Source organism: Haemaphysalis longicornis, unplaced genomic scaffold, assembly GCF_048455015.1.
Source record: "Haemaphysalis longicornis isolate Haplotype H1 unplaced genomic scaffold, Haemaphysalis longicornis Haplotype H1 scaffold_1, whole genome shotgun sequence".
Taxonomy (NCBI): domain Eukaryota; kingdom Metazoa; phylum Arthropoda; class Arachnida; order Ixodida; family Ixodidae; genus Haemaphysalis; species Haemaphysalis longicornis.
Genome location: NW_027526203.1, coordinates 60,169,750 through 60,194,431, shown reverse-complemented (window position 1 = coordinate 60,194,431; position 24,682 = coordinate 60,169,750). Strand labels below are relative to the sequence as shown.

Below are 24,682 nucleotides of genomic sequence, written 5' to 3'. Positions count from 1 at the left end.
TATTACAGATACTTTCAGGGCCCATAGGGCACAACAGAAAGGAGTGGTAAACATAATAGAACACAATGTGCAGTTTTTACAACAGTGGAATGGTTCAGATGCGCGTATGACAACAATTAATGTACACTATTTACACAACAGCAAAATAATACACAATCTCCTATGACATTCCACGAACAATAGGTGTTATGTTTATTTCTGCAGTTCTCAGCCCACCTGCGGCCGCAAAGAGCGGTCCAGACGCCGACCACAGGTGCGACGTGCAATAAGACGCCGGGGACACTCGCTATTGACGGTCCCGTGGCCCGTGTTTTAGGGGGAGAGATGTGGGAATCGCTTCGCGTCCCTAGTCGCGACCTCTCTCCCCTCGCGCTCCCTTCGCTCGCTGGGCGATCACCGGCCGCGGGACTTAGGGACCTTGCCGCCCGGAAGATGGCGCGAGGAGACGTGGGCATGTGGAGAGTGAAACTAGAAATCGGGAAGGAAGGTTTATATGGCAACAACAGAGGCAGTGCATTGCTCTTCGAAGTATGGGCGGGGTGCCTGAGAACCAGGGCATACACGGGTATCTGCAAGCAGCAGGACGAAACATATGCATGCTGCGCCAGTGATCGGGAAACTATAGACCATATCGTCGGTACCACCGCCGTGGGGCGAGGGGAAACGACGTTGGCGGAGGCTTTATGATTTGGGGTGAGGGGAGCCTCAACTTGAGAGTCACAGTGGTGACGAAGAAGCGGCTGGAATGGTGATGGAGGAAAAGTAGGGAAGGAATGAGTATGCTGGCGGAGTAATGATACGGAGGAGAATTTAGAACAGCGGGGGGAGAAAAAAAGGGAGGGGGCCATGGGAGTTCAAAACAGGGGTGAGGTGGATATGGGGGGGATTTATTATGTTAGGTAGGAGTAGGGCACGTAAGTGGAATAAAACAGGCTGGTCGGTTGCTGACACCGACCAGCCTGTTTTATTCCACTTACAAAAAGTCACCTGCTTACAAAAGTCTTACAAAAGTCTTACAAAAGTCTTACAAAAGTCTTACAAAAGACTTACAAAAGCTCACCTGCAACTTTTTGTAACTTCTATAACACCAAGACAGGACCTGTTGCTATATATCTGGCCGGCCCAGCGCCTGTTGAAAACTTAGAACGACTAGGGAAACAAGGGGACGACTGAGGTTGCAGAAACGGGTCGGATGCGCGGCACCGGGTGGCGTGGGCTATCATCATCAGTATTTCCCGAGCACTTCTTGCATCTGAGGGCGCATTAAAGTGACCCTCTATCTTCCTCGCCCGCTCCCTTGTTTGTTTTCAACAACATAAGCTGCTGCTACAGCTCCTCACTTTGGTACTTGGCGCCGGCATGGATGCCAGTCGCACACTGCTCATTTTCGTTCAGGTTGAGCAGATGGAGAGTACTTTCGGTGAATCCGGGCTGACAACGTACCCATTTTTTGACGAAAAGACAGCCCTGAAGGACGTCTGTTCAGTTTACCAAGTCATCTGCAACTGCTACGCAACCCAACGAGCGACAGCGCTGCCGAGACCCTTCGACTGTCGTCACTCTGGCTGCCAACCTGGGACGCAGCAAGAAGCCTAGAACTACATAAGCTGCTGCTACCGCTCCTCACCTTGGAATGTAGGGAAGAAAAGCTTAAAAGAGGCCCTGACGGCACTTCCACTGAAGCCGCAAACGTGATTTAAAAGAGTTGAGTTCTATTTTGCGCGCACGTTTCACCTGCTCCGCCTTCACTCGCTCCACTGTCGTCTGCTTCGTCTCTGCCTGCCAACCATTGGCTACCGGCTGGGCCGCGCCCTGACGTAGGGCCTCGGAAGGCCGGCCTTTGACACCGTTGCTGGGATGGGGTTCCCAGCGGCACCAACAGTGGCGGTCCCAAGGGGGGGGCGAAGGGGGCGGTCGCCCCCCCCCCCCCCCAAAGAGGTCCTCAGCTTCTTATTTTTTTGTTTTTTCTAACCATTACACTTGCGCGAGGTTACATCCCACTTGCGCGAGGTCGCAAACGTGTTGCGACCGTCAGAAATGAGGACTCGAGCCAGCCGTTACACCACCCAAGGGGCGCCAAAAACCACTGTGTCGCTAAGTGATTTGTGCACAAGCGGGTTACACCGCATACGCGCACACACCTGCATGGTTATCACCTCCTGCGCAGAACTGGCGCAAGGATGGGAGCGGTTCTTTATCGCCCCCTCCCCTCCAAAAAAAAATTCGCCCCCCCCAAACCCAATCTCTGGGGCCGCTACTGGGCAACAAATTACGTCACTTCTTTCACACTTCTCCGAATGCGTCGGTGGCGAGCGGGTCTTCCCCTAAGCTTTCTTTCCTGCATGTCACTTTGGATCCTGTGCCAGCATGGATGCCAGTCGCTCACTGCTAATTTTTGTTCTGGCAGCGCAGATGGTGACCATTTTTGGTTAATCCGGACCGACAACGTGCCCGACGTCATCCAGGGTTGTATTTTCGCCTTCATGGTTGTATTATTTTTAGAAATAAAAAAGCGAATGGGACCAAGCACTGACCCTTGAGGAACCCCAGATTTAATGAAGACTGTACATTATGTTCAATAACTGCTTGGTGCCTATTACGTTAACAGTGTTTCACCCACATGATAACATTCCCTTATATTTTAATATTTTCCATTTTGTGTATAAGGTCATTTTGAGGCACACGATGAAATGCTTTGGCAAAATCGATAAAAATAGCATCAGTCTGTTCAAGTTTGTGTAGAGCGTCGTGAATATCAGTGGTTAGCTGGAATAGTTCAGTCTCGGAAGAGCCCCAGCGCTGAAGACCGTATTGACTTTGGTATAAAGTGTTGTTACCTGTTACGTATTTATTTATTTGTGATGACATAATGTGCTCGAGAAGCTTACATATAACGGAAGTTAAAGATATTGGCCTGTAGTTTCTGAACTCGTTTTAACATTGGAGCTGTTGTACAAGCCGTAAGTTCTCCGTTGCAGTAAAAAATACCAAGAAAATGCGGAGCGCTCGCGAGCGCCTGCTTCGCGTCGACCGCCGATTCTACGGTTCGCTCAGTGGCTTTAGCAAAAGAAAAAAAAGAAAAAAACTGCAGCGCTGTCGTCAAGCGCTTCCGCGGAATTAATGCTTGGCATGAGGAGCACGACGGCATCGACGTATATGATGAGGACTACTACTAGCACAGTGCAAAGCAACGACGAAACATGTAAATAAACAATTTCAAACTAGTACAAATGCGTGGTGATGTGTCCTTCAGTGCTCACGTATAAAGAAATCCTGCAGCTTCGGTATGGTTGAAGCCTTGCGCGACTTAGTGCAAGCTTCGCCAATTGATCTAGTTGAAATATAAAATGCTGAGGGTGAATTTGTATACACCACTCTCCGCGAAGAAGACGACGACCTCTTCGATGCATATGACGACGATTACTAGGACCACCACTATGCTAATAAACAATGATACTGAAGCTTAACTATGTGTCCGGGAATGCTCACCTGCAGCAGCTTCGCCATTCAAGTTTTGCGTGTGAGGAGTGCAAGCAGCCCTGAAGTTTTTTCGTCTATTTAGCATACCGGTACTACATGGGATAGTTTCTAATTATCAAGAACAACGCTTGTCTCTAGAGACCGTTGGAATATCAGCACAAGGCTTAGTGCTGCAAACTTTTTTGTAGTTTTAGTAATCCAATCAGGACCTTTTCCAATCAGGTGCTTGATCCGAACGCTGATCCAATCAGGACCTTCACTTGACTAGGTGGGCCATCGCTCGGTCGCTTTCATGATTCCCTCAGAGCTTACCAGTATACAAGACCTGTTGCAGTCGGGGCTAGAAAAAAACATTTGTGGCATCGGAATCTCCTTTAAAGACGCAAAAAATAGGAACTGAAGGCCTTGGACACCTCTCGACAAATGAAACCTGATTCCGAGACAAGCTGAGGCATTTCCTTCAATGGAAAAGGAGAAACAAAATTGTAAAACTTTTTAGGGGTGGTTTTCATAAAATCCGCATCTCAACGTAAACAAATCGATTTTTGGCTTCTAAAAATTTCTTACATGTTATAGCATAATCAAGGTAAGCAGACCAATCCTCGTATCTTTTTCTGCGCCGTGCCTTGGCGTACAAGCATTTCTTCTTGTTCGAAAATCGCTTTATATGTTTCGAAAACCATATCGTTTCAAAAATACATTGTTTAGGTCGTATTTTTCCTGCGACATTCTTAGCCTAACTCGGAATAGCAACCAGTTCTCAGACGCGGATCGATCTTTGCAAGAATGCGAAAACGACTTGTAAAACTGCTCTAAACCTGTGTGCTAACGAAAATACTTTTAGCAAACTCACACACACTTTTCTTTCGGGAAGCCTTTTTTATAGTTTACCTGAACAAACAATGAACAATGCGATAATCTCTCATACACACTAATACATGAACGTGAAGATGATGTGGCTGCGTGGGAAGAATCAAATCAAGAAGAGCATCGGCGCGCGTAGGTGTAGTTACAAACAGGGTTAATTGAAAAAAAGACGAAAATTTTATGTATTCAGTACATGCCACGGGGCCAGTTTAAATAGGCAAGTTAAAGTCACGAGTAAAGATAATCGGCAAGGTAGTATATCTGTCTTTAATTTGAACGAAAACTTCCTGAAGTTCGCCGACCAAATCTGCAGATCAGTCCGTAGGCTTGTAGTATGCACCAATGACTATCGCTGTGCTTGACAGATTGAGGGCAACCGACAACGTTTCAAGCAGTGTTGACATCACTCAACCTACCGGCATTGTGTTTCTTCGTCTCTATTAAAACACCCCCCCCCCCCCTTGCATATCCTCCTGATCCCTACGAAACACCGTAAATGACTTGGAAATTTTGATTTCCCTGCTGTCGATCTGTGGCGTAAGCCATGTTTTAGTGCCTACAATGGCATCTGCCCTACACGTATAAATAAAAGCAGCAAGTTTTTCCTGTTTGCTCATAAAGGTGCTAAAATTCGTCAAACTATCAATGAAAGATTTGGTGCACTGTCTTGAGCTTGCTGAAAGCACCCCTGTCATGAACGATGGTCTCCCGCGCGATTTGCAATGTCTTGGCTCCTGTTGTCTTTAAAATTTACTCTTCTGAAGGTTTGCCGGCATTCTTTTGCCTTTTCAACGTGATAGCGTTATTGGGCTCATTTTTCGATTTCGAGAGTCGGCTCATTTTCGACAGCCGTCCGCTATGAGCCGCGCTGATCAGGCGTCCGCGGAAATACATGATAGCTTCCCACCCGGAAGCTACGACTGCGCCAGCCAGATTTCAAGTCTCGCCTGTATCTGGAATATGGCGTAGCGGCAACTGTAGTGTGGAAAGGAGGGCATGATACCACGACGGAGATGAGAGAAATGGTGCGCAATTTCAGCACGTGCCGCGCCTGCGCAGTAAAGTTCGTCTTACGCCCTGTCGGTGGTAGCATGCTTGGCAGACACGGCCGCCAACCGTGATGGGAGCTGATGCCATCACACTAAAGCTTCACCACCGGAAGTTAAAAAATATGCTTTCGGTAATTCACGCGTCGAAGTCAAACCTGGGCTACGAGATGCGCAGTAGTGGACGGCTCATTTCTGCACCTGTGGATCTTTAACGTGCGCTGAAACCTTTACACACCGGCATTTCCGTTTTCTGCTTGCATCAGGAAAACTGCCGCCATAGCAGGGAATCGAACCCGCGTTCTTGGGCTCAGTAGCGATATTCCTTATCCACTAAGCCACTGCGGCGTGCTTCCCAGTGGAACTGATGCCGGCACCAGCATTTGGTCACCAAACTAAAACCGGGGGCAAATGCAAAGGAAGGCATAAAAGGAAGGAAAAACCATGGAAGACATACATTAGAAGCAGATACGGATTAAAATTCGGGGAAACAGCCACCCTCTTCCTAGCAACCTAGGCCTGTACAGGGGTATGCTCAGGGGCTAATAACTCAAACATTACATATTCCACTTCCATCGAATAATAGGAGGCAGCTTTCAAAAGCGTGTTACCTCAAAACGAGCGCGAGCTTAATGGGAGGGCAAGGAAACGAGCTGCTGCATTCATGTCCCCAGACTTCAAGTGCGACCTTTGAGCGTTCTAACATATGTTTACCCCCTTTTCGAAAACACCCGGTATTTCTTCTTTACGAAAGGTCTTCACTCTCTCTCTCTTTTTCTCCATTAAAAAAAAGCAAAAACGTTCAGTCTGGCCGGGACATTATATAATAAATATTTTGAAACATTCACACTGCCCCCTTCTCGCTCAAAGTGACCAACAACCCGACGCCGCATCATTCCACGCTCACAACTTAAGCTACAGAAGCACAGAGGGCCGCAGTCTCTCCTCGGTCACGGCAATTTAACACCGTTACTGCTGGCTTTTCTCTCTTTGCGGACCTTCAGTGTTCCTGAAGCACGGGTCGTAAATCCAGCAATTCGGTTCCAACACGCTCCGTGGGAGTCGAAGTAACCCTATCGCGTCGCGCATCTTAATAACTAAACGTAGATGTCATCTGCAACATTTTTCTACCCCGAATCCTTACATCCCGAGATTTAGGTTCGCAATCAAAGGAACTGGTGCCTGCGAGGAGATGCGAGCCATCTTTGTTGTTATTTCCGAGCACGATCCACTACTTGACGGTTGAGAAACCAGAATCGAGGGATCCACCAATCGCACCTGCAGGGGATCAGGACGAGCGGAAAGATAAATGACCGGTATCCGGCAAAATATTCCCGCGCTTTCTTTGCCGTTCACGCAGAAAAACTCTGTGTTGTCTCTGCCTGAACTGCATGAAGCGTTTCGAGCATTCATTCACGTTGTAAGGCGAGATTTGTTTTCTAAATGGCTCAGGTCTGACAGGCGATGATTTATTGCCATGTTGGTTTCCCTAGCATTTGTATACGTTTTGCAGAGGAAGCGTTTCTGCGCAGGCACAGAATTTACATCGCATATATTTGGGCTTCATTCGAAGCAATAGCGCTTTTGTGTCACTCGCTTCTGCCAATACTTCGGGAAGAAGCGATTCATTTACAGGATATTTATTGAGTTCAGCGGGACAGGAGGGACACGAAAGGTGCAAGTATAAAAAAAGTGCGCGAATTTGAAGTGGGTTTCCCCTCTTTGTATACGCCACTGGATTTCCTCAGTGGCGATAAATGTCCTGCGGGCTGCTGGGGGCGCTCACTGGAGAGCGTGTAGACCAGACCAAGGGATGCCGCTGCCACATTTAAGATAAAAAAACCTAGTCTGTATAGGGACGGAAGTATGACAACTATTATAACATTTGGGACCTGCTTACTTTTATATCCTAGGGAATCATATTTCCTAAGATCCTTAATTACGGAACTTCCACTGTTCGAGTACGGGAAACTGGGCGAGTTGGCATACGTTCATGATGACAAGAGTGCAAGGGAATACGAAAACTCAAAAACGGGCAAACACAGACCGGGCGCAGACTGGTAACTGAATCTTAATGAAGGGAAACAGACGTACTTATAGTATTACGTCAGCGGAAGCATAAGCAACAGATGAGAAATGATAAAACGAGATTAAACGGACTTCTACGTTAGACAAGACACACAAGAAGCCATGCGCGATCTAGATAAGGAATTTCTATTTTAGACAGTACAACTGGTCGATAACTAATGCATTTGTCAAGCTGCTTGACAATAGCGTGATCCTTAATAATCTCACGAGTAATTTCATCACGGTGCTTGGCTACGGTTGTGGTGCCCTTGAAACCCGGAACGCAGCCACACTTGCGGGTATGCGAAGCCAGGTGCGCCAAGTGTCGTTTTCAACAGACCGTTCACGCTCTTTTAAACGAACATGTGGCTCCTGGTATAGCCCACACACTCTCAGTAAATGGGCAAGGGCAAATTGTCACCGCTTCTTTAGCACAGGGCACGAACTTTGACTCGTGGTTGACGCCACAACCCTCGTGAGGTACCTTTTTTGATAACTCAGCTGCCTTCTGCACGCCCAGGAATATGCTCCTGAGCCGTCTTGGAGCGCTGAAAACTCTGAGATCGCACCGTGAAGCCACTTTCAGTAGCCTCTGCAGCATTTTGTGGATACAAAGTACAGCCACAAGCCTGTCCCGCATGAAGACTCCAGGATACGGGCGATCATTTTCTTCTTTTATACACTGCAACACCTTTTCACGACCTTCTAACACCACATGTTCCGGATACCTGGCATTTTTAACCTGCCTACGTGTTCCCAAAGACTCTACGCCGCAGTTTTCGCATCTCTTGCTTATGTTTCCAGTGATGTAGAACTATATGTACGGCTGTTTCTCTTTATTAAACTTCAGTTGCTAGTCAGCGCCGTGTTTGTGTTTGCCTTTTTCTTAGTCGTCGTCTCCCCTTGCGCTGTTGTCATAATGGACGATTACCCTGTACAGCAGAGTGCATTTCTTTCGTGGCAGTGCTCAAGGCCAGGCGGTTTGGGACGCGCTGGTAGTTCGATCTGTGACACGAATTTTGACCTTGTAAGGCAAAATTTCTAAAAACCTCAAAATTCTTTCTTGCGTAACGTACCGACTATGAAATGAATCTGAAGGTGTCGGTGTTGAATAATGCGATGGTTTTGCTTACTACGTCCTTCCGCAGGGTTAAGCTAGTTGCAAACTACCTAAAACAACTTAGAAAACGCTTACACATCAGTTAAAAATACAGCCCGCTAAGAAATATAAAAATTCGCTCATCGTGCACTACAGGTTGAAGGAATAGCAGAGCTGGCGGCCCCTCTCCCATCCTCAGAGTACCGGCTGCTCCACCTCACACTTATTTCCGAATATGCCACTGATAGTTCTGCATCACTGGAAGGCCCGGATCGTTTCGGCGGCAGGCTTTCACATCTCTTACAAGGTGGACCGCGTTACCGGTCGTTCGAACCTGCGGCTAAGTCGAAAGCCAACGCCCGCGCTACGAACCCAAAGGCAATGATGTTCTTCACAAGTATGAATAAATCGGCCGTTGGTCGAGGTACCGCGACGGATTCTGCAGCAGTAATGTGTACCGTACGGTCCTGCTCCGCCTACCTTCTGGTAAGCTCGTTCAAGATTCTGTTTTCCTTCACGCGGACCTCGGAGGGTGCCCTTACCAGGCTCAAGACTTCAGAGGTGGTCTCAGGGGAGCTATAGATCTCAATGAGATCAGCTCTATAGGAAAATTTCAGAAGTCTCGCGTTTGGATGGTCACGTTTTGTTCTTCGCTTGCAGAAGCGAAACTTATGGCCACTGGAGAAATAGTTGTGAAAGAGCGCCGCTGTGTTGTGATTGACCCAGAACCAAAAGAAGTTCAGATGAAGCTTCTCTGGCTTCCTGAATGCCTAGAAGATGCCTGCGTTGGGGAAACACTGCAGCCATACGGCAAAGTTAAGTCTATATCTGGGGAAAATTGGAGAGTTCCTGGGATGGAAAATGTGCAGGCACTTTACCGTGACGGTGTAATGGTTCTTGCTGACAAGGTGGCTATCGCCGATAGTCCCCATCATTCGTCGGCGGCGTACAGTGCCTTGTTCGCATTCCCGGAAGACCGCCTTTGTGTTTGCGCTGCAACCTGGTTAGCCACATTCTACGCCAGTGCCGCACGCCCAGGTATGGGGACTGCTACCGGTTATGACATTCGGCTGATCAATGTGTAGTTACTTATGCAGACAAACTCCGGCGGGGCCGGCGTCCTCCTGACGAAGTTTTGCAGGAGCATTTAATAGACGCCGCAGAGGTTCTTGTTGCGGCAGGCGAACTTCCGCCTTCTTCGGTAGTCCGCGCCAGCGGCTCACCATCGACGTCTGCAATTAATGGCTCCTCGAGCAATGCTGCAACGGACGTAACTGCTGCCTCTGTGGGGCTTCACATGCCATTCTAGGCATCCATTTCATCCTTGGAGCCTGTGCCAGGGAGCCCAGCGTGCAACCAGCTTTAGAGTGGCCACCCTCTCACGAGCCGGGGGAGTCGGCTGCTACTACTGTTACTGAAGTTGAGGTTCCGGCGAACGGGGAATCTGCTGGGCAGACAGTGCACTTTCTACATCTCAAAGTTTGCACCTCTGCCACCCAGCCCAGCACCAAAGCACCCGGCTTCCTTTTCTGTGGGACATTCCGCAGGTTGTGGGCTTTCAAGGTCTCAGGATCAGCACCGACGACGGAAGGCGACCAGGAAAAAGGGGCGGCGTTCCCCATTGCGCTCGACACGCTCCGGGGCCAGTTCTAGTGATTAACCTGGTTCCAATCCCGTGAGACAACCCATAGACATGTGAAAAGTCCGGCCGCTTCATGGTGATCTAGCACTGATTAAGCTCTGCAACACTGAATATAAAAGGTTTAAGTTCCGGGCAAAAACAGATACAACTCCACCGATTGCTTTACCGAACTGACTTGCACTTCATTGCAGTACAAAAGACGTGCTTTAGTAAGGACGTGATCGAAAGAGCTTGACGGCCCTTCCTCTCTGATCACGAGTCACACATTCAGTTGGCCTGTCGGCAGGCTGTCTCTTGTTTCTAAAAAAGGAATGGCCGTACTGTGCCCTCACATATCAGGTAGAGGTAAAGGGACGGTTCATTTGTTGCGATTTGTTGCTGTACGGTGTACCGTGGCGATTAATCGATGTCTATGCATGCAACGATAGTAGCCAACGAGCGAGTTTTTTTTTTAATTTGGATCAGTTTTTAAACTGTGACCGGGCTGTTGTATTCATGGGTGACTTTATTTGCATCTGTAAACCATATGATCACCCTAAACCTCCATCATCTAAAGTTGATAGATGCTTAGGGCGCTGAGGTTTTGTCATCCGTCATTGAGGCTTCTAGGCTAGTGAACACGGGTTCAACAGGACGAACGGCTTCTATATACGCACATTTTTAAGGGCTCTCCCACGCTCTGCTTGACAGGATTTACATTTCGTCAGCGCTGCTTTCCGACCATCCTGTATGCGACGTCAAACCCATTTCTTTCTCGAATCATTGCCTTGTCGTTGTGAGCCTGGGCGAAGGTCGTCACGGTACTATCAGAGCCCTTTTGGGCTGTATGGAAACTTAATTCGTCTCTTTCAGGGGATGAGGGCTTTTGTGGCCGCGTTCGGGAAACATTGCAGGCATGCCTTAGCACTTGCCTTTACTTGCAGCATGGGAGCTGTTCAAGCAGGAAGTTCGGGGCATGACGATTGATTGTGGGTCGATTACTTATTGCTACAAGCATTACCAGGAAAAAGCACTGCTTAAAAGCCGGTATAACCTCCACGAAATTGAAAGCGAAATGCCTGACACTTGTGTGAAGAAATTGCTGCCGTAAAATGTCAGCTTTAGGAGTTTGATGCGCGCCGATGTCGGGGTGCATGTGTTCGGAACAATCGGAACAATACTGCTATGCACTGTGAGAATCCGACACGCCAGCGCCACCACGCTGTCACTAAGTTCATCACGGATATAAATATAAATGGTGTTCTTTTAACTAGCACGGAAGAGATTACCTCTGAATTTGCAAATTATTTTAAGGAACTATTCATCGGTGCTTCTTATCCCATTGAAAGTAGCCTTTTCGGACATTTTGTCTCACTAGTAGACCAGATGACGAATGTTTCATTATAAGTGGCCCTATTATCCTAGAAGAGACTGGGGCCGCAGTCGATCAGCTTCCTCTTTCTAAAACCCCTGAACCCGATGGACTGCCCGGAGAGTTGTACAGGGCTTTTAAGTTTATTTTATTGCCAGTTCTTTTGGAGTCCTTGTATGCTGTCCGGATGTTAATTTTCTACCCCCGTCACTCTCGAAAAGCTTTACAGTGCTAATTCCCAAATGTCAAAACCGTAAAAAATTGAGAACTATAGATAGCTACAGACCGATCACTCTAACGAATGTTGACTACAAAAGTTTTGCGAAGATATTATCTAATCGTCTGCAGTTTGTCATGTGCATACTTATTGCCAACATGAAACATGTGGACAGCGCGACCGATCAATACAGACCAATTTACACATTGCTCGAACAGTCCTTCAATTCTGTAAATATTCAAATGAGAACATCGCATTCCTCCATAGATATCTTTCAAAAGCATTTGATCGTGTCTCCCACTCATTTTTGTTTTCTTTGTTAGAGCGGGTCAACGTTGGTTCGGCTGTTTTCAAGTGAGTACGTCTCTGCTCTACCCGCCTAGTTGTGAATGGCCACCTATCAAAGCCCGTGCCTATACATTCGTCAGTAAAGCAAGGTTGCCTGCTATCGCCTTTACGTTTTGCACTCTACTTAGAGCCGTTACGTCGGAGTGTGCTCCAAGGCAGTAGCATTGGGTGTTTTTCATATGCTCGGAACCGAACTCAAACTACTTGCGTATGCCGACGATTTGGCCTTTTCCTGTAGCAATAAACCAAGTATTGATAAAGCTATATCTGTGACAAACGAATTCGGATTGGTTTCTAGTGCGAAAGTCAACCTTTTAAAGAGCTGTGGCCTTTGGTTTGGCTGCGAGCGTTGGATGCCGGCATACACCAGCCGAGTATGCCGGCATCCAATGGTCCTGTGTACCACCTAAATAACTAGGGGTTCCGCTGGACTCCTACCAGCAAAGTGCCCGCTATTGGCGGGGGTGCACTGAGGCCCTTCGTAGTCATTCGCAGGAATTCGTTCCGCATAACCTGTCGATTTTTGGAAGGGCGCAGGCATGTAACGTGTTCTTTGCATCCAAACTGGTCTATGTAATGCCAATACTTCATTGCGCTCTGAGTCCCATAGAGCGGCTCCATCGGGTTTTCGCAACCTTTGTGTGGTCGTCTACCATAAAGCCAATGAAGCGCGACAACCTTTTGTAGCTTGAACTACTCTGGCCGAGGTTGAGCAGTTTCGCGTGGCTCCTGGAGAGCCGTCCTCCGCATGCTCGTGGAGCAATGATGTCACACGGCACACAGCTGGCGCACGTCGCCAGTCTGCGTATTCCACAGGAGTGACGTCACAGCCGCGGCAGACGCACTGGCGCCGGCGCGTACCCAGCTATGCGCCTCCGTTGCGCAGTAGCCAAGTCTGACGCTGCGCCGGAGCCGCTTGATAGCGCCTCTCATTTTGTGCGCATGCGCAGAGGTATCAGTGGGGGTATACATGTAGCCGGCCGTTTGCCAGTGTGGCATAGCCATGGAGAACGAGAGCGAAATTGCTGCTCGGCGGGGCAGAAGAGCGGAGAAGCTTAGCTCATCGGATCCCGAAGTTCCCTAGCAAAAAGCGGTTGAGCGTAGGAAGAACAAACAGAAAGCTAAACGTGCTGCGGAGACGCCCTGGCAAAGGGAGGAACGTCTAGCAAAGCGGCGTGGCCAGGAGGTTGAGCGGCGATAATCTTAGACAAGCAGAAAAACTAACAATAACCAGCTGAACCTTAGCTACCGCTACCTATACCCTGTCATAGACGAGCTAAGCCACTGCTAATTTTTTTAGACCGGTTTGTGCTGGCTGGCTGGGCTTAACCCATCTTTGTGTACAGCAAATAGTTGGACGGTTCTTGCTTTTTCGGGTATCCACCCACCCTGTTATTCGCGCTTTATTGCAAGTTAACCTCGTCGAGGTTTTGCCTCATCTTGCTGCCTCATCAGCGTTCTCAACCAGACCTCGTTTGTGGGGGTTTATGTATGAAGTGTACACTTCAATACGGTTTTTGCTGGTTCGTTTTTTCCAAGATTATATGTTCTGTGTGTCTCGTGTTAATCTCTACAAGGTCCAACAGTAAAGCCCGCTTATATCGAACAGCGAGAGGACTGTAAAATAGTTCGATATAGCAAAAATTTGATATAGAAAATGAAGAGAAAAAAAAACTTTGAGAGCAATCTGGTGGACGGAGCCACAAGCTAACGCTGTGTTTTTACCACCCTGCAGTTCATTATTGATACGACACTTGCTCGAAAAGAAAACATTAATTTATTGAGGCGGAAAAACTGCGTGACTGTAGCCTGCTTCTTGGAGCACAACACGTTGCTGGTGACTGCTTGCTCCACAGTATCTAAACTGTCAACAAGCACAAGACCGCTGCCCTCAATGGCACTGCTGTATCGCCGTAGCAGGGCCATGGCAGCGACCGCTCCGCTCGTGCTCGGAAGCGGTACGGAGTCCTCGGCGTCTTCGACAGAGCGGAGACAAGCATGGATACAAGCGAATAACGGCGAACCCAGCGAACCGAGCAAGCGCGGGTAGCGAGTGTCGCGGGCTTGAAGTTCGGTGACACCGCAGCCCGCAGCGCCCAATGTGGCGCTTTCGGCTCCAACGGCATGCATGCGTGGAGCTGGTCCACTCCGTTGGTCCAGTAACGTTGGTCCACTCTGCCCATAGAGTTAACGGCTGGTTTGGACGCCCCCGAGCTCGCGCGGGAGTCGCAAGCGACAACCGCGCCACCACTGCGCGCCGATGTATTGCGGGAAAGCCTGACGCATGCCAATGGAGAGCTAAAAATCCCGCGCGGGAGAGTTCGATATATCGATTGTGAGCAAAATCGCGTTCGATATATAAAGATTTAAATGCATGTAATTTTTACCAAAATTATACAATGGTTCGATATAGGCAATAATTCGATATATCCGTGTTCGATATAAGCGGACTTTACTGTAATTGTCATGCTTTGCCCAGCACCACTGTATGGAACTGTTTATTATAACTTCGCTGGGTCTTCGTAAAATGTTCCTTTCTCCCTCAACAAAAGCGTTATTCTCCCAACTGCACAGCGAAACTTTGCCTGTTAAGACGTGGCTGCACAACCGGTACAGTTTTGCGTCTTCTGTGACTTGTCAGTTCTGTGAAATGTCAACTGTCTTCTGTGAACTGTGGGATGTATTGAAAACTATTGAGCACTGCTTCATAAATTGTGGGGATGCCATACTATTTTGGGATGACCTCCAAAGAACTATTAAGAAATACTTTGAATGGACTCCGCATGGTATACGGTATCTCGTATCACCCGCAGACGGTGATGTGCCATATGATTGTTTTCTTCTAATCACTCTGCATAGTTTATAAAAAACGCGAATACTGGATAGACACGCTGAGCCTATCGTTTCTTCCAGAACACACTTCTGCCATATGATCATTAATCTTAAATTCGTCTATGACCAAAATGATCCTCACCCTGATTGGTATCCGCTCCTTATTAGTTCAATGTTGCCCCCGTTTTAAACCAAGTTTACATAATTGTTCATTGTGCAGTTTTCTTTTTGAGCTTGTAATCAACTCGTTTGTATGTGCGCAAGTGGTAAATATGTGTTTTAAATGTCGTTTCGTACAATGACATGTAGTGCAATAAATACCACGTGTCAAACAAAAAAAAAGCCATGATAGCCCAATCGGTTAAACGCCGGTTTCATAACGCAAGGGACCAGGGTTAGATTCCGACAACAGGAAGTGTTTTTTTTTTTTTCCGGTTGGCTGAACATGCCATTGTTCCCAGCCGCTGCTCACCCCGTACCCCTTTAAGGTGGCCCAGTGGTTAGGTAGGTTCGCAGCGTAAATGTCCCGGGTTGGATCCCCGGGATCTCCGTGACCAAATTTCTTTCTTTAGGCTTCGGGGTTTTTGTTGGGAAGGACGGGCAAAGCTCGGTGAAAATAGCTATGCTGTTAAAAACTGACTCCTCTCCTCATTGGGTTTCAACTTGACTGACGGTGCTTCATCGTATGCAAAACCCGTCACCTGCCCCGTATGTTAAACTTGAGGGTTTTTGCACCCGTTGGGCAACTGTAAAAAAGGCGGGTTACAATTTCCGTGGCGTCGGCTCGCCACAAGTGACGTGTTCATGGCATGGGGGGCTCTACTGATAATGGGTTGCCTACGCTTTCGTTTAAAAGGTATTTGTTCTCCTTCATGACAACTGTCGTCGAAACACTGCAGCGGAAGATCAAGGGTGACACATGGAAATGCGTCGTATTTTTATAGAGGGGCGGGATCCAGTCGGACCTTGACAAGCTAATTGCCGACTTGATTCTTATTAAAAAAGAACAAAAGTTTAAAAGACGATAGTTTTTCTTGGGCTACTTGAACACGAAAATTTTGGTCTCTCTCTGTCTGTCTGTCTGTCTGTCTGTCTGTCTGTCTGTCTGTCTGTCTGTCTGCAACTCGATTCAGCCGCCCGGCCAAACTGAAGCAGAATCGGCACAATGGCTTTATATACGCACCACCAAATCTAAACGTCTAAGTCCGGTGGCAATGTTCCTACTTGCCGACGTTGTTGAACATCAACAAAACATTTCGCAAATATCAATACATAAGTGATATACGGTATTGCATTATTACAGTGTTGCTTCAATAAAAAATTAAACGAGGCTTGATTTTAGCAAATGGAATACCACAACAACTGAAAAAAAAAACACTCCTTCGCGTGTTGTCGCCCGCGCCACGACAGCTCCTGACAGAATTTCAAGAAATCAAACGGCAACAGTAACGCAAGGTTCCTCTAGATAGATTCCACGTTCCGCTTGGAACACTCATCATCATCATTTATTTTTCCCTTATAGGCCCCTTTCGGGGTATTACATAAGGGCGAGGGGGCAAGGTCAGCAAGGAAGTTTATAAAATGTGGTTATAAAACACGCATGATTGACACATAGAAGCATAAAATGCACATTTTTACCTTTTAGGCGGTATTGACACGTAAACATACAAAGGGCATATTTCCACTTGTTAAGCGGTAATTGCTATAAAAAGAAAGTTTTAAGATAAGCATTGCAGTGAATTAGGTTTATAGTGTTGGTTCCATAAACGATTGCACAACGAAGAAAATAGAATAAGTCACATTAAGGGCGGAAAAAAATGGTTAATGGCTGCCGGAATTTCTGTTAATCGCGCTTATTTACAATTGCATCGGGTAGGGCATTCCAAGCCTCAGTTGCAGCTGATAAGAAAGATTTGTTAACGGAATTAGTGGTGCCATGTAAGCGCTGAAGGCTGTGGGAGTTAAAAAAGTGCCACGACGAACGGGTTGGGGGTATCAGGAGTGTGGTGTGGAGGTCTGGGGAATTAAAGAAAAGCGAATAGAAGAGACAAAGACGAGCGATCTTCCGGCGGAGTATCAGTGCGGAGATTCTAAGGGATGCTTTGATGTTGCTGATGCTATGGTGAGGGTTATATTTGGAAGCGATAAAGCCAGCGGCGCGGTTCAGCACAGTTTCGAGGGAGTTGATTAAGTACGCTTGGTTGGTAAGGGTTCCAGATGGAGTATGCATATTCTAGTTGGCTCCTGACGAACGTTTCGTAGGCGAGTTGCCTGGTAGATGAAGGACATGAAGAAAGATATCTTCTGATGAAGCCGAGGGATTTGGATGCATCATCAGCAAGTTTTTTGATGTGTTCGGACCATGATAACTTTTTTTGTGATGAGAACTCCAAGATAACGGTATGGTTCTGTTGAAGAGAGGGTGAAAGAGCTTAACGTATATGCGTTGGTTATATGGAACGTTTTCGTGTTATTTGCATGAGTTTGCACTTATCAATGTTTAGCTTCATTAACTTTTTCGAGCACCACCTTTCTATTTTATTAAGGTCATGTTGAAGTATTTCTGCATCAATGTTGCATTCTATCCGGCGGTATAAAACGCAGTCGCCCGCGAAGATGCGAATGGAAGATGAAATTCTGTTAGGCAGGTCGTTTATGAAAATTAAGGAGAGTAGGGGAGCTAGTACCGAGCCTTGAGTAACTCTGGAGATAATTTTGGCTAAGGATGATTGGTAGGATCCGATTACAGTGAACTGAGAGTGGTTAGCAATAGAAGAGTGAATCCATGATAGTACTAAGGAGTCAAGGTTAAGGCTGGAAAGTTTTGCTAGTAGGCGATGGTGGGGAACGCAATCGAAAACTTTAGAAAAGTCCAAGTAAATGACGTAAGTTTGAACTTAAGAGTCAAGAAGGTCAGTAGTGAACTAAAAAAGTGGGGTTTCACATAAAAGCCCTGGGGGCCGGAATCCCTTTTGTTTGGGAAAGAAGAATTTGTTGCTGTCGAGGTGACGCGAAATTTGGGAATATATTATGTGTTATAGTAATTTACACGCGATGCATGCTAGCGAAATAGGGCGGAAGTTGCAAGTATCGGAGTGCTTGCCTGATTTGTACACCGGAACTATTCTGTTTAGTGTCCAGTCGTTCGGACGTGCACTGGTAGCTATCGATGGGGCAAATATGTACAAACTCTTTCTAGAGGGTATTTTGGTGGCTTTGATTATCTTGCTAGTTATTTCCATGAGTGAAACTTAAGTGCAAAAATTGTTCACAGGGACGAGAAAGGGAACGACACAGGCGCTTACTCAACTGAAAGTTTTAATGAAAACGAATACACATTTATACCACCCCCAGACCGAACAACCCAGCACGTGTGCCCTTCGCGCATGCGTACGACCGTACAAGAGAACCGCCCCATTTCCTTCTCGTTTCTCTTCTCCTTTCCCTCATCCTCTACCCCCTCTCCTTGTGAAGTTGCACTTCTTTATCTAAAATACTCAGCGACGGGTGACTTATACAATCGGGACCCTTAATCCGGATATGGAAGGCTTCTGCAAGTTCCCTGGTGGCATGGTCTCTGTGCTTAAAAACTACTACCGTGTCCGTGAAGTGTGGCTGACAACGTGGCTGATAACCGCATTTAGAACAGTGCTGCGCCAGGTGTGTGTAGGGCTTTCCTTTCAAAGAGGAAGGATGCTCCCTCAGGCGTACATTAAGACAGCGGCCGGTCTGGCCGACGTACACCCGGCCACAGGACATGGGAATGCAGTACACAACATTAGTCATGCAACGAACAAATTGGAGCCCGTGTTTTATCAAACAACCTCGGGGGGGGGGGGGGGGGGGGGGGGGAATCGCCCCGGGAATCGAGCCTGTTGCTCACCATGGGGCATAAACTGCTCAGGTTGTTCCTGGCCGAGAACACCACCTTGACGCCGAATCTGTCAGCTGTCTTCTTGAGGCGATGCGACAGCGCATGTACATAGGGAATGACTGCCACTTTTTTGCTCTGGTCAGTATCTGTTATGTGATGCGCGAACCCTTTCAACTGTTTCACAAGACGCTGACAGATTGCCTGGAGGACGGAGAGGGGAAACCCTGCGTTCTCCAGCCGAACTACTTCTGCATTAAAGCTTTGTTGCGCCAAATGATAACAGGACTTGCTGACTGCGGATTTGAGACACGTGTGGGCTATCCCGTTCTTAACCAGTTTGGAATGAAAAGAAGCGAAGTTCAAGAGTGGCTTATTAGAACGGGGCGCGTACATCCAGCATGTATGGTGCCGTGAGAAACGAAGCTCGAGGTCAAGAAATTTCAAGGTGCCTTCAACTGGAACCTCGGTCGTGAACTTCAAACCTTTACCTTTCGCATTGAAGGCATCAAGAACAGCACATTGGAAGGACTCCATTTCTACGTTGCAGCCCAGAACCAAAAAATCGTCCACATAGCGGAAAACCTTAGTGGCAGCGCCCTGTAAAGCGAGCTGCAAATCACAGTCAACCTTGCCCAGGAAAATGCTGCTCAGGACTGGAGCAACCTTAGACCAATGCACACTCCCGACTTTTGTACGTATACCTTATCTTCAAACCCCACGACAGTACTCTGAAGGTGCAAACTGAGCAGCTCTAAAAACGCCTCCACGGGGATTCCACTTCTATTCACAAAAGCCAGCTCATCATTGTCGTTTGTGATGCAATCTCTAGTACGTCTCATCATCACATCGTGAGGCAGGGAGTAAAACAGGTCCTCAACGTCCACGCTAATTTCCGAGACGTTCAAGCAACCAACAGAGGACAGATACTCCACAACCACCTCAGAGTTCCGCACCGAAAACGGATCAATGATGGTCAAAGATTCTAAATGCTTCTGCAAAAAACCAGAAACAGCCACCTGCCACGACCCTCGCTCTGAAACGATAGAACGGAAGGGTATCCTCGGCTTGTGGGTTTTTGCCGCGAAAAACAGCCTCAGCATGTGTTCCTTCTCCTTCTTAATAGCCGTGGCTAGGCTATCCAGATTCCACGAAGTACACATGTCCAGGGCCCGGTCCCTGGCTACCATGCCACTGACATGTACCTCTTTGAAATTCTTACGCACCGCACCGAGTGCCCTTTCCGCGATTGCGGACTGCTCTAGGACAACAAAATGGCCTTCCTTATCCGACTCGAGTAGACGGGCGCCTTTAGCCACCAAGCGACTGCAGATCGAGCTCAATGAAGCCTCCCTTCTACCCGCGGGGCCGTTCCTGGCAACAGCGTCAACACTTTCACCGACAAAATTATCCCTTTCCACCTCTGTCACGGCTTTTGCAACACTACGCGCCAGAGCCAGCTGCTCAACAGTCTTCAACGGAGTATTCAAACAAAACTTTGGTCCAAGTTATAACACAGATTCCTCACGAGCGTCCAAGGAGGCGTCTCCTATCACCATGAGTTTACCTTGTGGAGGCGCAATCTTTTTGACGACTGGCAGCGTTGGACGGACAGAGTTCCAGACGAGTTCGGTCAGTCTCTCGGTGTGGGAGCTCCACTTGCGAAACAAGCCCACATTTAGCTTCCCCGAAGATGGGGACACACAGGCCACTTTGAGACAGTCTCTGAAGTGCCTTTCCTGCCTCCGGCACTCAGCTCGAACCATCTTGCACACCCTCGTCGAATGAGAGACCGAAGGGGGTAGAAAGCCGAAGAGGGTCCGAACTTCTGGTGGGCAGAGTCGTCTTCTGAGGTACCAGCCATAGACCCGTGCTTTGCACTCACACAGGGCGATGATGGGGGCCAACGTGGCGGGATTGTTGAAGTCGAGTTTAGGTAACACAGAAACAGAGCTCGCGGAACAAGAAATAAACTGAAGCAAAATGGAGAGACGAGCTAGTTGGTTCGCAATTTCCATGAGTGAAACTTAAGCTCTTGTTTGGGTATTCGTTTTCATTAAAACTTTCAGTTTATAGTAAGCGCCTGTGTGGTTCCCTTTCTCGTCCCTGTGAAAACTTTTTGCGCTTAAGTTTCACTCATGAAAATTTCGAACCAACTAGCTCGTCTCTCCATTTTGCTTCAGTTGCTAGTTATGTTATCGCATCCTGGAGCACTTGACACCTTGAAACTATCGATTAACTTCATTATGCCTTCAGGAGTAACTGTGACGGGAGACATTTTGGAAAAATTATAGCTGGAAGGGACGGAACTATCGAGGTCGTGCTCGCGGGTAAAAACGGAAGAAAAATACTGGTTCATGACGTCGAAGCGCGGCTCAAGTGGAACATGCTAGCGATCTTGGTAGGAGAGGGAAATGTTATGAAGTAGGGCACCGTGGTTATATAAACGTTTTAGTAGGGTGCCTCTATTCACGCGGGTCTCCGCCGTACGGCAGCGCTGCATCGCGGCACCGAATTGGAGCAGTGGAACGCGGCGAATTTAAATTGACTCGAGTAAACCTCTAGCGTGTTTATCATGGGAGGAGCGAGACGGGAGAGGAACAGCATGGGAGGTGAGTGAGAAAGAGATGGGGGTCATTTAGTTGGAAGGGGCGCCAAAAAAGTGTTTCGTCGATATTTGCAACGAAAGCAGCGGATACGCGATCAATGTTTTAGGTGTAGTCTTGGACGAAAAACTGACATTCATTTCCCACATCAAACATTTGAAATTCCCAACATGAAATTCCCAAGTACATCATTTTCACAAATTCGCTGAGTCATCTACGTAAATTACCATCCAAGAAGTTTTTTTTTTTAAAAACTATGTTCTTAATGTAGTGTATAAAACAATTATGTCAACATATGCGTTAACTTTCGAAGTGACAGTGGGCTGGGTTCCAGGCCACACTGGGATCGCCGGGAATGAGATCCCTGATCAGATGGCTGCTGCTGCTGCTGTTACAAGTACACTGGACATAACAGCAACCTACACCGACCTCAAGCAACACATTACACCTTCGCAAAACAGGGCAAGCATACTGGAGTACACAGAAAGAGAACAAGTTACATTTAATAAAACCATGCTTAGGAACATACACCACCGACACGCAAAACAGACGCACAAAAGTCGCCTTCGCTAGATTACTGATAGGCCACACACATAAGACACATTCCCAGCTTCTCACTGGCTCCTCAAGACCCCTGTGCAGCAGGTGTGGAGAACCCTCATGCATCACCGATATTTTAATTCAATGTAAGGCACTACACACAACACTACGCACACACCTTGCCAACAAAACAGAAAACATAGCCCACTCCACCCATCGCTGTTTTTGTCCAACGATCCCATGGTTTCTGTCAGACACGCTTTTCACTATTTATCACAAGTAAAATTTCTACACCTCATTTTATGCCAGTCAAAATCAAAACCTGGCTCCCTACACCAGCCATCTCCACTGTCCTTGATTGATTTTACTTTTGTTCTAGGTCACTGATTTTGCATATTCATCTCATTTGACTTAGCACCCTCTTTGCGTTCTTTGCCCCAGTTGGCCTTGCGCAATTAACATCCCACCATCATCATCAGCAGCCCCTTGAAACCGTTCTACGAGTCATCAGGGTGGACCTGATACTGCATTTGCACGAGGCTACACATACACTTCTCTCCCAGCCAGGCAGACGTCATAGTTTAGACGCCCAAAGTTTCCTACGATGTTACAGCAGAGCGAAAACTACCAAAATCTCAATTTGTGTAATGTCTTGAGAAAGGGCCACAAGTTGAATTTTTAAGTGAAGCCTTCTATGCCTCGCAGTTGGCGATGCGGTTACGCCAAAGCGCCCTGCATGAAAGCCACCTTTAGACAATGCGTTTCCACAAAGCATATCAATCCCACCATGCACGTAGACAATGGGATGTATTTACGCACATAAAACTATACGGTATAGGTTGCGTTCACTGGCGTGGATCGTTTGAGGGCACCCAAGTGTGTGTGCCGTCACTGGTTACGTCGGGTCCACGAGATGGCGGTACTCGTCCGCGCTGGGTCGCGAAAATTCACAGTACAAGACAACAACCGCTATTGGATGTTCCAAGCTGTGCCCCACGTAACGCGAAGAAATGGCTTGACACCAAATACTGTCCCGTGCTTCACCCTTCGCTTTACCTAACGCGAGATACGGTTGCAATCATCGAATGACTAGGTAACGGGGTAAACATTTTGGAGGACAGCTGATCGCCCCTGCGAGGTCTGCCACCCGCTCAAGCACAGCAGTAGTATTGCTCACGGAAATTTTGTCGCGCGGAACCCAAACACCAGTGATTTGTTCAAATGGCGCTGGCAATTCGCCAGCGCTTGTGACAACTGCTTAGTGCAAGCATGGCACGACTGAGGAGATGGCCTCGCATGCACTAGCTGCTACGCTACCGTCTTATCTAAATCAGCGTATGCGGGAAACATTTCCTCAAAACCATTATTTGGTTTTTGCGCTCAGCCACGCCTTAGAGGGCACTTGTGTGAACGTCCGTTGTCGCAGGCGACTGCAGCGTGGGCCTCTAGCGCGTTGTGTCGCTTTCGTTCGCAGCCGGCGTTTCATTTTCCGATGATGCCAAATTCTCGATGACAAGGAGAGCGCCACGACATAATGTGAGTGCGAGTAATAATATATCTTTTGACACCCCCGCCGAGAATCGGGTTCAAATGGTTCGGACCACGCACGCCGCTGTTTTTTTCCTTTTTTGCGAGGTTCGGGTGCAGTGCGACAAGCCGTGCCATGTCTGTTCCGAAGCGGCACAGACATGGCGGTTTTCAGTGTTTCCAAGCGAAAAAGTGCCACGTTAAGCTTTTCAATGAATACCATCTATAGCAGTGGAAGCCACATTCGCATCCTATTAGAGTCACTGATGATAATGAACGTTCTATCATCGCATTCGGGGCGCTTTGCTTTTCCTTTGGGTTCGTTGCGGGAGCGTTGGTTTCGTACTTTGCTTTGGATTTTGGACTTTGGGAGCGTGGATTTTGAACTTTGATTGACTCAGTTTGCACGAAGAAAGCTCCGAGTTTTGGCCATTTTTCTTTTAAGAAAGGAGCTTTGATATTTTTAAAGCCTTTCTTGGTATATGTACGCCTGAGAATTTTAGTTTGTCTCTCTGTAACTAGAATCTGCAACAAACATTACTTGTGAGCGTGATCAACACTTGTTTACTGACCCACTGGGAACTGTTGCGCAAGTGACTGACGGGCAGAAGAGAAGTGTTGAGAGGGAAGGGCGGAGTGGCATAAAGGGAGTAAGGGAGGGAGGAAAGGATGGGAAGAAAGGGTGGCGGCGGAAACGAGACGGCGAGTGGAGGACTGGGAGAGACATGAAGGTTGTATAGAGAGAACGTATATTGCAGTGTGGAGGGGGGGGTGAAGAACTTGTTGGTTTGCGGGTAAAAAGCACTGCTGTCGGAAAGAGCCCTTTAGAGGGACCATGGCTTTAGAGGGCGTTAGAGGGACCATGAAGACAAAATACGATTAGGAAAAGTCCAGAACTGGGCCAGTGGGTAAAGATTCATAGCGGTGCAACATCGCGAAAAGACGGGACACAAAGAGGGAAACAACAGCCCCAACGCTGATTAACGACTGATTGCTTATTACACAGTGCAAACATATATAAGACCGGCTGCGCACTTAGCAGTCATGATGTATACAACACGTGCCCGTTGTTGCGACCGGGCGGGGGCACCCGATCCTTTCTCCGTGGCCTCCAACATACGATGGGTAGCGTGTATGGTGCGAGCGGCCATCCGCTGTTGCAGCCGTGAAGAAGTCCAGAGCAGTAGGA

General features: G+C 47.7%; 1 protein-coding gene and 1 pseudogene across 1 annotated transcript in view; one reads left to right on the top strand and one right to left on the bottom strand.

Annotated features, from left to right (window-relative positions):
* The window catches only part of LOC144174007 (tachykinin-like peptides receptor 86C), a 965,900-nt gene that overhangs the window by 276,102 nt on the left and 665,116 nt on the right, over nt 1-24,682 (bottom strand). The window lies entirely within an intron of this gene.
* LOC144174080 (uncharacterized) lies at nt 8,944-9,868 on the top strand (annotated as a pseudogene).